Raw genomic sequence first — 10,935 nt, forward strand, 5'->3', positions numbered from 1 at the left:
TGATGTAATGCTCTTAACTCCTCCAGCTTGAGGACTTAGGGTGGGGATTTGTGGGGTTTGGATTTTCTCTGGCCTATATTGAACTAGATTTTTCTATCCAGCTATTTATGTCCTGTCACTTAAGTTCAAGTTTTCTCGAGAACACAAGAATGCAGCATTTAAGACAGGATTCAGAGTAGAGCCAGACAAGCTGGATAAAACAGCAAGTCTGACAGCAAACTTTTTGCCTATAATCCAGTGTTGTGGTTTTATGTGGCTTCCTGAGAGAGAGTATCAAGAGTCCCTTTGCCTCCTTCAACCTGAGCTGACCCCAAACTTGAAGCAGCATAGATTCCTTGATATAATTTCACACTTTCATTTCTTCAATTCTGTTCACAATTACCTATTAAAACTCTCTGGTACTGAGGAACAGCCAGTGATCCTGGAGTTCTAAGGTGACCAACCATCCCAGTTTACTCCTGACTGGGGTATTTCCCAGAAGCAGGACTTCCAGTGCTAACATTGAGAAAGTTCCAGGTAAACTGATTTAATTAGTTACCCAAAGTAAAGAATATAATAAATGTTTTTTGGGGAGAATGAAGACATTAAAATAAACTTTGTTGAGTAGAAAAATTCAGGGTCAAATGGAGACGTGTAGTACCCTTTAAGTCTAATAAATTTATTCCCCTCATAGCCTATGATTTAAAATACATGTTCAATATTGGTTTAATGGTGATAGAAACAAACTGACTTTTTTTAAAAGAGTGTTTACCTCTTTTCACAGGTTTGTAGCTTCTACACTTACTATCCTCGTATCTTTTCATTTGTGCTTCCCAAAGTAAATTTTTACTTGCAAAAGGAAACTAGTGAATGTTGGGGGAATTTACTGAAGATTTCATTGGGGAATAAAGAAAGGGGCTTGCATTGCATTTCAGTAAAAAATAAAGTTACATTTGTTATTTTGCCTGTTTCTTTTCTTGCTCACGCAGAAACAAGGTCACTTGTCCTGTTTCCAGATGTTTTCAGCGGCAGAACCTCCATAAGAATACTGCACCATTTATCCCTTATTTGTGTGAAATAATTAGCTTTTTCATTATTTCTTTCTCCAAACTTATGTAACCCTACCAACTAAATATATTTAAGAATGTGAAAGACATTATATTTAGGAAGTAGATCTTGTTTTTACTCAGTAAACACAGGATTTGCCAACAGCTAAGAGTAAACACTTTTAGAAAAAAGCTAGCATTATAAAAATATTTTTAAATTAAATTCAGCATAATAGTATATTTCTTCACTGAGCAATTGGAACGATTTATATTTCTACACAAACATACACACATGGATCTGAGTGAGGCAACCAGAGTTAATTGACAGCATAGTTCCCATTTATCTCACTCATGATTAAACACAATGCATAAGGGATTCAGGCAGTTGGCTGGCTGGCTCATGCCAATGTCTGATTCTCCACAGATCCTATTTCCTTAGGGGACTTATAAATTGTTCTGGAGTTAATGCATATATATGTAGTGGTTGAAGGATCATACAAGTCAACATGTGAACTTAAGATGAGCAGTAGCAATAGTGATGTCTGACATAAACGGCAAAACTATTGAGGACTTCAGAGGTAAGAGAATTCATGGAGGGTGTCAGAGTTTAACTGGGCTTTGAAAATTGAGAACAACTTTGTGAAAATTATTAAGTTATACACTAGTAATGTATGCATTATATTTGTGTTACACTTTAATAAAAATTTAAGAAATATTGAATTGAAAGTTTAATGAGATATACATATTACAATATTTCTATTACAATTAATAGCAGTTTCCTGCTCCATACTTCCCCACCTTAATTCTAATATTATGTATTTTAGTTGCTTCTTCAGTTATTTAATGCTATTTTCCTAAATGACAAATTTATACTCCTATTTCCTGATTTTTTAAAGTTTTTCTCTCTTGACTTACTACTCTGTTGCAAAAAGGTTTAACACTTGTACTACCTCCATCACACACACACAATTCCATTTCTCTTGTGTCATATTTTCTTCTTTGAATATATAATTGTGTTTTTTCATTTTCTTTACTTTTTCCTAAGTATCAATCTGTCTCTGAAATCTGTGTCAGAGGTGTAAAACATCTTTAACTTTTGTCTCATTAAGATGAACTTATTTTATAAAATAGCAGTGACATATTTTCCTTGGAGACTTCCCTTCTGGAATCTTGTGTTCAACAGCTACTATCTGAAATATTTATTTTCTGGTCTGACTTCACAGTTGTCTTCATGAGATCTTTATCACTATTACACTATGAATTTTTCTCCATATTTCTTTTGTTGCCAAGATCCCAAGTACTCCTTTCTTTAATGACTGGCTTTATGGAAACATTTTCTTTTGTTTCCTTCTATATTTTAGAGTCATCTTGTAAATTTCTGCAAAAAGTTTTACTGGGGTTTTGATTAGGATTGCATTAAATATATAGGTTAGTTGGAAAGAAACTGACCTCTTGATAATATTAGGTCTTCTCATTTATAAATATGGAATATGTCTATAATTATTTAGGTATTAGATTTTTTTCATCAGTGTTTTATAGTTCCAGCATACACATCTTTGACATATTTCATCATATTTATAAATGATATTTTATAGCTCATGATTTTGGAGCTATAATAAATGATATTGTTTAATTAAGTTTACTTTTCAATTGGTCATTGCTAGTATGTAGAAATAAAATAGATTTTTGTATGTTGATGATGTACGCTTATGACCCTACTAAGCTCACTTATCAGATCTATTAACTTTTCTGTCATCTTTTGTGATTCTTTAGGTCTCAAAATATGTTGTATTTTGTTCTTTCCCATATATATGACTATGATTTCTTTTCCTGCCTTACTACACTGGCTAGAATCTAAAGTAGGATGTTGAATAAGAGTAATAACAGTAGCTAAAGTTAATATTTTGTCTTCTTATGATTATAGACGACACAAGTTCAGTCTTTCAACTTTAAGTATGATGTTAGATGTAGAATTTATTTATTTTTAGATGTCATTTATTATATTACCTTTCAGTTTGGGGAAATTGTTTAAAGTTGTTTCTTTGGTATAATTTTCTTTTCCATTTTTCTATTATCTTACTCTAAAACTCAAAATAATGAAATATTGAATCTCCAGGACTGATAATTTTTTTTGTGTTTCTTTCCTACCTCTTTTATTAACAGTTTTATTGTAATTTAATTTAAAAAAAACCCCATAAGATTCACCTATTTGAAGTTCAATGATGGTTAGTAAATTTACAGAATTGTAGAACCATCATAACAATTGAGTTTTAGAATAACACCATCACCCTCAGAAGAATCTTCACACACCAGTGCAGTCAATCTCAATTCCTGTCTCTAGACTCAGGCAACTATTGAGTGGATATATGATTGCTTTAGCACAATTTATAGGTAAAAATAATCTTGGGAGAACCTTCAAGATGTAGAGGAGTAAGATGTGGAGATCACCCTCCTCCTCACAAATGCATCAAATGTACATCTGTATGTGGAACAACTCCTACAGAACACCTACTGAATGCTGACAGAAGACCCAGATTTCCCAAAATCTTTGAGGCTGACAGGGTCTTGGTGTTCCAGCCAGGTGTCAGGCTTGAGCCTCTGATGTTGGAGAGCCAAGTTCAGGACCTTGGACCACCAGAGACCGCCAGGTCCAATGTAATATCAACTGGTGAGAGTTCTCCCACATATCTCTATCCCAGTGCAAAGACCCATCTTCACGCAACAATGAGAAAACTCCAGTGCTGGACACTGCCAAACAACTAGCAAGACAGGAACACAACACATACCACTAGAAGAGAGGCTGGTTAAAATCATAATAAGTTCACAGACACCCCAAAACACACCACCAGATGTGGTCCTGCCCACCAGAAAGAAAAGATACAGCCTCATCCACCAAAACGCAGGCACCACTCCCCTCCACCAGGAAGCCTACACAACCCACTGAACCAACCTTACCAACTGGAGGCAGAAAACAAAAACAACGGGAATTATGAACCTGCAGCCTGTGAAAAGGAGATCCTAAACACAGCAAGTTAAGCAAAATGAGAAGACAGAGAAAAATGCAGCAGATGAAGGAGCAAAGTAAAAACCTACGAGACCAAACAAATGAAGAGGAAATAGGTAGTCTACCTGAGAAAGAATTCAGAGTAATGATAGTAAATGTGATCCAAAATCTTGAAAATATAATGGAGAAAATACAAGAAACATTTAACAAGGACCTAGAAGAACTGAAGAACAAGCAGTGATGAACAGCACAATAAATGAACTTAAAAATTCTTTAGAAGGAATCAATAGCAGAATAACTGAGGCAGAAGAATGGATAAGTGACTGGGAAGATAAAATAGTGGAAATAACTACTGCAGAGCAGAATAAAGAAAAAAGAATGAAAAGAATTGAGGACAGTCTCAGATACCTCTGTGACAACACTAAACATACCAACATTAAAATTATAGGGGTCCCAAAAGAGGAAGAGAAAAAGAAAGGAACTGAGAAAATATTTGAAGAGATTATAGTTGAAAACTTCTCTAATATGGAAAAGGAAACAGTCAATCAAGCCCAGGAAGGGCAGAGAGTCCCATACAGGATAAATCCAAGGAGAAAGACCACAAGACACATATAAATCAAACTATCAAAAATTAAATACAAAGAAAAATATTAAAAGCATCAAGGGAAAAGCAACAAATAACATACAAGGGAATCCCCATAAGGTTAACAGCTGAACTTTCAGCAGAAACTCTGCAAGCCAGAAGGCAGTAGGAGAAAATATTTCAAGTGATGAAAGGGGAAAACTTACAACCAAGATTACTCTACCCAGCAAGGATCTCATTCAGATTCGAGAGAGAATGTAAAACCTTTACAGACAAGCAAAAGCTAAGAGAATTCAGCACCACAAAACCAGCTTCACAACAAATGCTAAATGAACTTCTTGAGGCAAGAAACACAAGAGAAGGAAAAGACCTACAAAAACAACCCCAAAACAATTAAGAAAGTGGTAATAGGTACATACATATTGATAATTGCCTTACCAAAAGACAGACTGGCTGAACGGAGACAAAAAAAAAGACCTGTATATATGCTGTCTACAAGAGACTTACTTCAGACCTAGGGATGCATAAAGACTGAAAGTGAGGGGATGGAAAAAGACATTCCATGAAAATGGTAATCAAAAAAAGCTGGAGTAACAATTCTCATATCAGACAAAATGGACTTTAAAATAAAGACTATTAGAAGAGACAAAGAAGGACACTACATAATGATCAAGGGATCAATCCAAGAAGATATAACAATTGTAAATATTTATGCACCCAACATAGCAGCACCTCAATATATAAAGCAAATGCTAACAGTCATAAAAGGGGAAATCGACAGTAACATAATCATAGTAGGGGACATTAACACCCCACTTGCACCAATGGACAGATCATCCAAAATGAAAATAAATAAGGAAATACAAGCTTTAATTGATACATTAAACAAGATGGATGTAATTGATATTTATAGGACGTTGCATCCAAAAACAACAGAATACACTTTCTTCTCAAGTGCTCATGGAACATTCTCCAGGATAGACCATATCTTGGGTCACAAATGAAGCCTTGGTTAATTTAAGAATATTGAAAATTGTATGAAGTTTCTTTTCTGACCACAATGCTATGAGACTAGATATCAATTAAAGGAAAAAATTCTGTAAAAATACAAACATATGGAGGTTAAACAATACACTACTAAATAACCAAGAGATCACTGAAGAAATCAAAGAGGAAACCAAAAATTACTTAGAAACAAATGACAATGAAAACACAGTGACCCAAAACCTATGGGATGCAGAAAGAGCAGTTCTAAGAGGGAAGTTTATAGCTGTACAATCCTACCTCAAGAAACAAGAAAAATCTCAAATAAGCAACCTAATCTTACACCTAAAGCAATTAGAGAAACAATAAAATAAACCCCCAAAGTTAGCAGAAGGAAAGAAATCATAAAGATCAGATCAGAACTAAATGAAAAAGGAATGAAGGACACAGTAGAAAAGATCAATAAAACTAAAAGCTGGTTCTTTCAGCAGATAAACAAAATTGATAAACCATTAGCCAGATGCACCAAGAAAGAAAGGGAGAAGACTCAAATCAACAGAATTAGAAATGAAAAAGGAGAAGTAGCAACTGACACTGCAGAAATACAAAGGATCATGAGAGACTACTACAAGTGACTCTATTCCAATAAAATGGACAACCTGGAAGAAATGGACAAATTCGTAGAAAGGAACAACCGGCTGGGACTGAACCAGGAAGATATCGAAAATAGAAAGTGACCAATCACAAGTACTGAAATAGAAACTCTGATTAAAATTTTTCTAACAAATAGAAGCCCAGGACCAGATGACTTTACAGGCAAATTCTATCAAACATTTAGAGAAGAGCTAACACCTTTCCTTCTCAAAATCTACCAAAATATAGCAGAAGGAAGAACACTCCCAAACTCATTCTATGAGGCCACCATCACCCTGATACCAAATCCAGATAAAGATGCCACAGAAAAAGAAAAGTACAGGCCAATATCACTGATGAATATGGATGCAAAAATCCTCAACAAAATGCTAGCAAACAGAATCCAGCAGCATATTAAAAGGATCATACACCATGATCATGTGGGGTTTATCTCAGGAATGCAAGGATTCTTCAATATACACAAATCAATCATTGTGATACACCATATCAACAAACTGAAGGAGAAAAACTGTATGATCATCTTAATAGATGCAGAAAAGCTTTGACAAATTCAAAACCATTTATGATAAAAACTCTCCAGAAAGTAGGCATAGAGGGAACTTACCTAAACATAATAAAGGCCATATATGACAAACCCACAGCCAACATTACTCTCAATGGTGAAAAATTGAAACCATTTCCACTAAGATCAGGAACAAGACAAGGTTGCCCACGCTCACCACTATTATTCAACATAGTTTTGGAAGTGTTAGCCAGAGCAGTAAGAGAAGAAGAAGAAATAAAGGATCTAAATCAGAAAAGAAGTAAAACTGTCACTTTTTGCAGCTGACATGATACTATACATAGAGAATCCTAAAGATGCTATGAGAAAACTACCAGAGCTAATCAATGGATTTGGTAAAGGAGCACGATACAAAATTAATGCACAGAAGTCCCTTCCATTCTTATACACAAATGGTGAAAATCCTGAAAGAGAAATTAAGGAAATATTCCAATATACCATTGCAACAAAAAGAATAAAATACCTAGGAATAGGCCTACCTAAGGAGACAAAATACCTGTATGCAGAAAACTATAAGACACTGATGAAAGAAATTAAAGTTGATACAAACAGATAGAGAGTTATACCATGTTCATGGATTGGAAGAGTCAACATTGTGAAAATGACCGTACTACCCATAGCAATGTTCAAATTCAACGCAATCCTTATCAAACTACCAATGGCATTTTTCACAGAAGTAGAACAAAAAATTTTACTATTTCTATTGAAACACAAAAGACCATGAATAACAAAAGTAATCTTGAGAAAGAAAAACGGAAGTGGAGGAATCAGGCTCCCTGACTTCAGACTATGCTACAAAGCTACAGTAATCAAGATAGTATGGTACTGGCACAAAAACAGATATATAGATCAATGGAACAGGATAGAAAGCCCAGAGATAAACCCACACACATATGGTCACCTTATTTTTGATAAAGGAGGCAAGAATATACAATGGAGAAAAGACAGGCTCTTCAATAAGTGATGCTGGGAAAACTGGACAGCTACATGTAAAAGAATGAATTAAGAACACTCCCTGATACCATACACAAAAATAAACTCAAAATGTATTAAAGACCTAAATGTAAGCCCAGACAGTATAAAACTCTTAGAGGAAAACATGGGCCAAACACTCCATGACATAAATAAACAAGATCTTTTTTGAGCCACCCCCAAAGGAACAGAAATGAAAACAAAAATAAAAAATGGGACCTAATGAAACTTAAAAGCTTTTGCACCACAAAGGAAAACATAAACAAGATGAAAAGACAACCCTCAGCATGAGAGAAAATATTTGCAAATGAAGCAACTGACAAAGGATTAATTTCCAAAATTTACAAGCAGCTCATGCAGCTCAATATGAAAAAAACAAACTACCCAATCCAAAAATGGGCAGAATACCTAAATAGACATTTCTCCAAAGAAGATACACAGATTGCCAACTAACACATGAAAGTATGCTCAGCTTCACTAATCATTAGAGAAATGCAAATCAAAATGACAATGAGGTATCACCTCACACCACTCAGAATTGCCATCATAAAAAGATGTACAAACAATAAATTCTGGAGAGGGTGCAGAGAAAAGGGAACGCTGTTGCACTGCTGGTGGGAATGTAAATTGATACAGCTACTATGGAGGACAGTATAGATGTTCCTTAAAAAACTAAAATAGAACTACCATACGACCCAGCAATTGCACTACTGGGAATATACCCAGAGAAAACCATAATTCAAAAAATGTCATGTACAACAGTGTTCATTGCAGCTGTATTTACAATAGCTAGGACATGGAAACTACCTAAGTATCCATCGACAGATGAATGGATAAAGAAGATGTGGCACATATATACAATAGAATGTTACTCAACCATAAAAAAAAAATGAAATTGAGTTATTTGTAGTGAGGTGGATGGACCTAGAGTTTGTCATACAGAGTGAAGTAAATCAGAAAGAGAAAAACAAATACCATATGCTAATACATATATATGGAGTCCAGAAAAAAAAAAAAAAAAGAATTGTTCTGAAGAACCTAGAGATGCAGACGTAGAGAGTGGACTTGAGGACACGAGGATTGGGAAGTGTAAGCTGGGAAGAAGTGAGAGCATGGTGTGGACATATATACACTACCACATGTAAAATAGCTAGTGAGAAGCAGCCACATAGCACAGAGAGATCAGCTTGGTGCTTGTGACCACCTAGACTGGTGGGATAGGGATGGTGGGAGGGAGATGCAAGAGGGAGGAGATATGGGGATATATGTATATGTATGGCTGATTCACTTTGTTATTAAGCAGAAAGTATCACACCTTTGTAAAGCAATTATACTCCAATAAAGATGTTAACGAAAAAAAAGTTCTCCCACTTATTTATTTTATTTTAAGATTTTTTGCATTTTTATATAGATTTTAGCCTCAGTGTGTGCTTTTCAATTTCTCCAAAAAAAATGTCTGCTAGAATTTTGATAGGGACTGTATTGGATCTATAAATCTGCAGTTATTTGTGTTATTGTTCCCTTATGGTTAAATCATCATTTCTCTCTGGCTACTTTCATCATATATATATTTTTATCTTTAGTTTTCAGGAATTTGCATCATTTGTGCTTGGTGTGGACTTTTTTTTGTTGTTTTAGTTCATAATATTTTGGAGTCACTGTTCTCCTTAGACTGTGTTTATTTATATCTCAAAGTTTGGGAAGTTTTTAATGTATTGTTTATTCAAATATTTTATCAGCCCCAAAACTCTTTTCCTCTCCTTTTGGAATTTCAACTACCTGAGCATTAGACTTTTTGTTACTGTTGCAGGTCTTAGGTTTCCACCTCCCCCCTTTTTTTCTAATTCCTTTTATTTCTGCTGTTTTGATTGAATCATTTTTATTGATCTACCTTCAAGTTTACTGATTATTTTTCTGTCGGTCCTATTACTACGTTGAGGCCATTAAGTATTTTTTTGTCTAGTAAGTGCTTTTTTTTAATCTAAAATTATTATTTTTTTCTTTTTCATATCTTCTAATTCTTGGCTAAGACATTCTATTTTTCAAACATGTTTATAGTTAAATGGAATGTTTTGATAGCTGCTTTAAAATCTTGTAAATATTTCCAACGTCTGTCTCATTTCTTTGTTGATATGTGTTGATTACCTTTTCTCATATGAGTTGAGATTTTCCTGGTTTTGATATGGCAAGTAAACTTGGATTTTTAGTATTACGTATGAGGGTCTAGTTTTTATTTTAATATAATATTGAAGTAGGCAATCAATCTATTTATTTCTAGAGCACTTATATTGGTGTACTTTTGTTGAATGTGGTTCAATTGTCAATTGAGTTTTCAAAGTCTTGCAGTTTTTCAGGTCTGTCTAGTTTGTATGATATCCAGATGCTAATTTGAAACTTGGGCAGTGTACCATACTGTGGTTGAGTTTTCACAACTTTTGTTATGTTGATTCTGGTTTATTTCATCATAAGATGCTCGGGTTTTTGCTTAGAACTTTATACACAAATTTAAAGAATCCTTTTCATTAGCTTTTTCTCTCCATAATCCACACCACACACTGTATCAATGAAAGCAGATGGGGTACTAAATGAAAGCACATTGGATTGTTATTTGCTTAATTTTAAGCAAAGATAGACAATGTGGCTTTTTCTCCCCATTTAAAAAGAGGAAGGGGAGAAGTCTCTGTTGACCTTAGTGTACTAGAAATTATCAACAGGACTCTGACCCAGGCTCCCTGAAGCAACAAGTGGGATGGGATGGGATCATTCTTCTTTCTCATTCTTTGCTTAGAGAAAATGGGCTTTTCTGCAACATCTTTTCATTAGTTTCCATTGGCATTCATGGATTATGCACTGTTCTATCACTCCCAATAGGATATATGTAGCAGGGACTGGCAAACTGAGTTTTAGGTCAAATCTGACACATTATCTCGTTTTGTAAATAAAAGTTTGTTGGAAAGCAGTCATGCATTTTTGCTGCAAAGGAAGAATTGAGTAGTTTTGACAGATCATGTGGACTGTAAATATGAAAGTATTTACTATCTGACATTTAATAATAAACATTCCCTGACCTCTGATATATAGAAAGAAAAAAATAGAAAGAAAATATGAAAAAAGGGGTAAGAAATTTGATGGAACTCATCACTTAATTTTC

This window comes from Neophocaena asiaeorientalis, unplaced genomic scaffold, assembly GCF_003031525.2.
Source record: "Neophocaena asiaeorientalis asiaeorientalis breed wild unplaced genomic scaffold, Neophocaena_asiaeorientalis_V1.1 scaffold339, whole genome shotgun sequence".
Classification (NCBI taxonomy): Eukaryota; Metazoa; Chordata; class Mammalia; order Artiodactyla; family Phocoenidae; genus Neophocaena; species Neophocaena asiaeorientalis.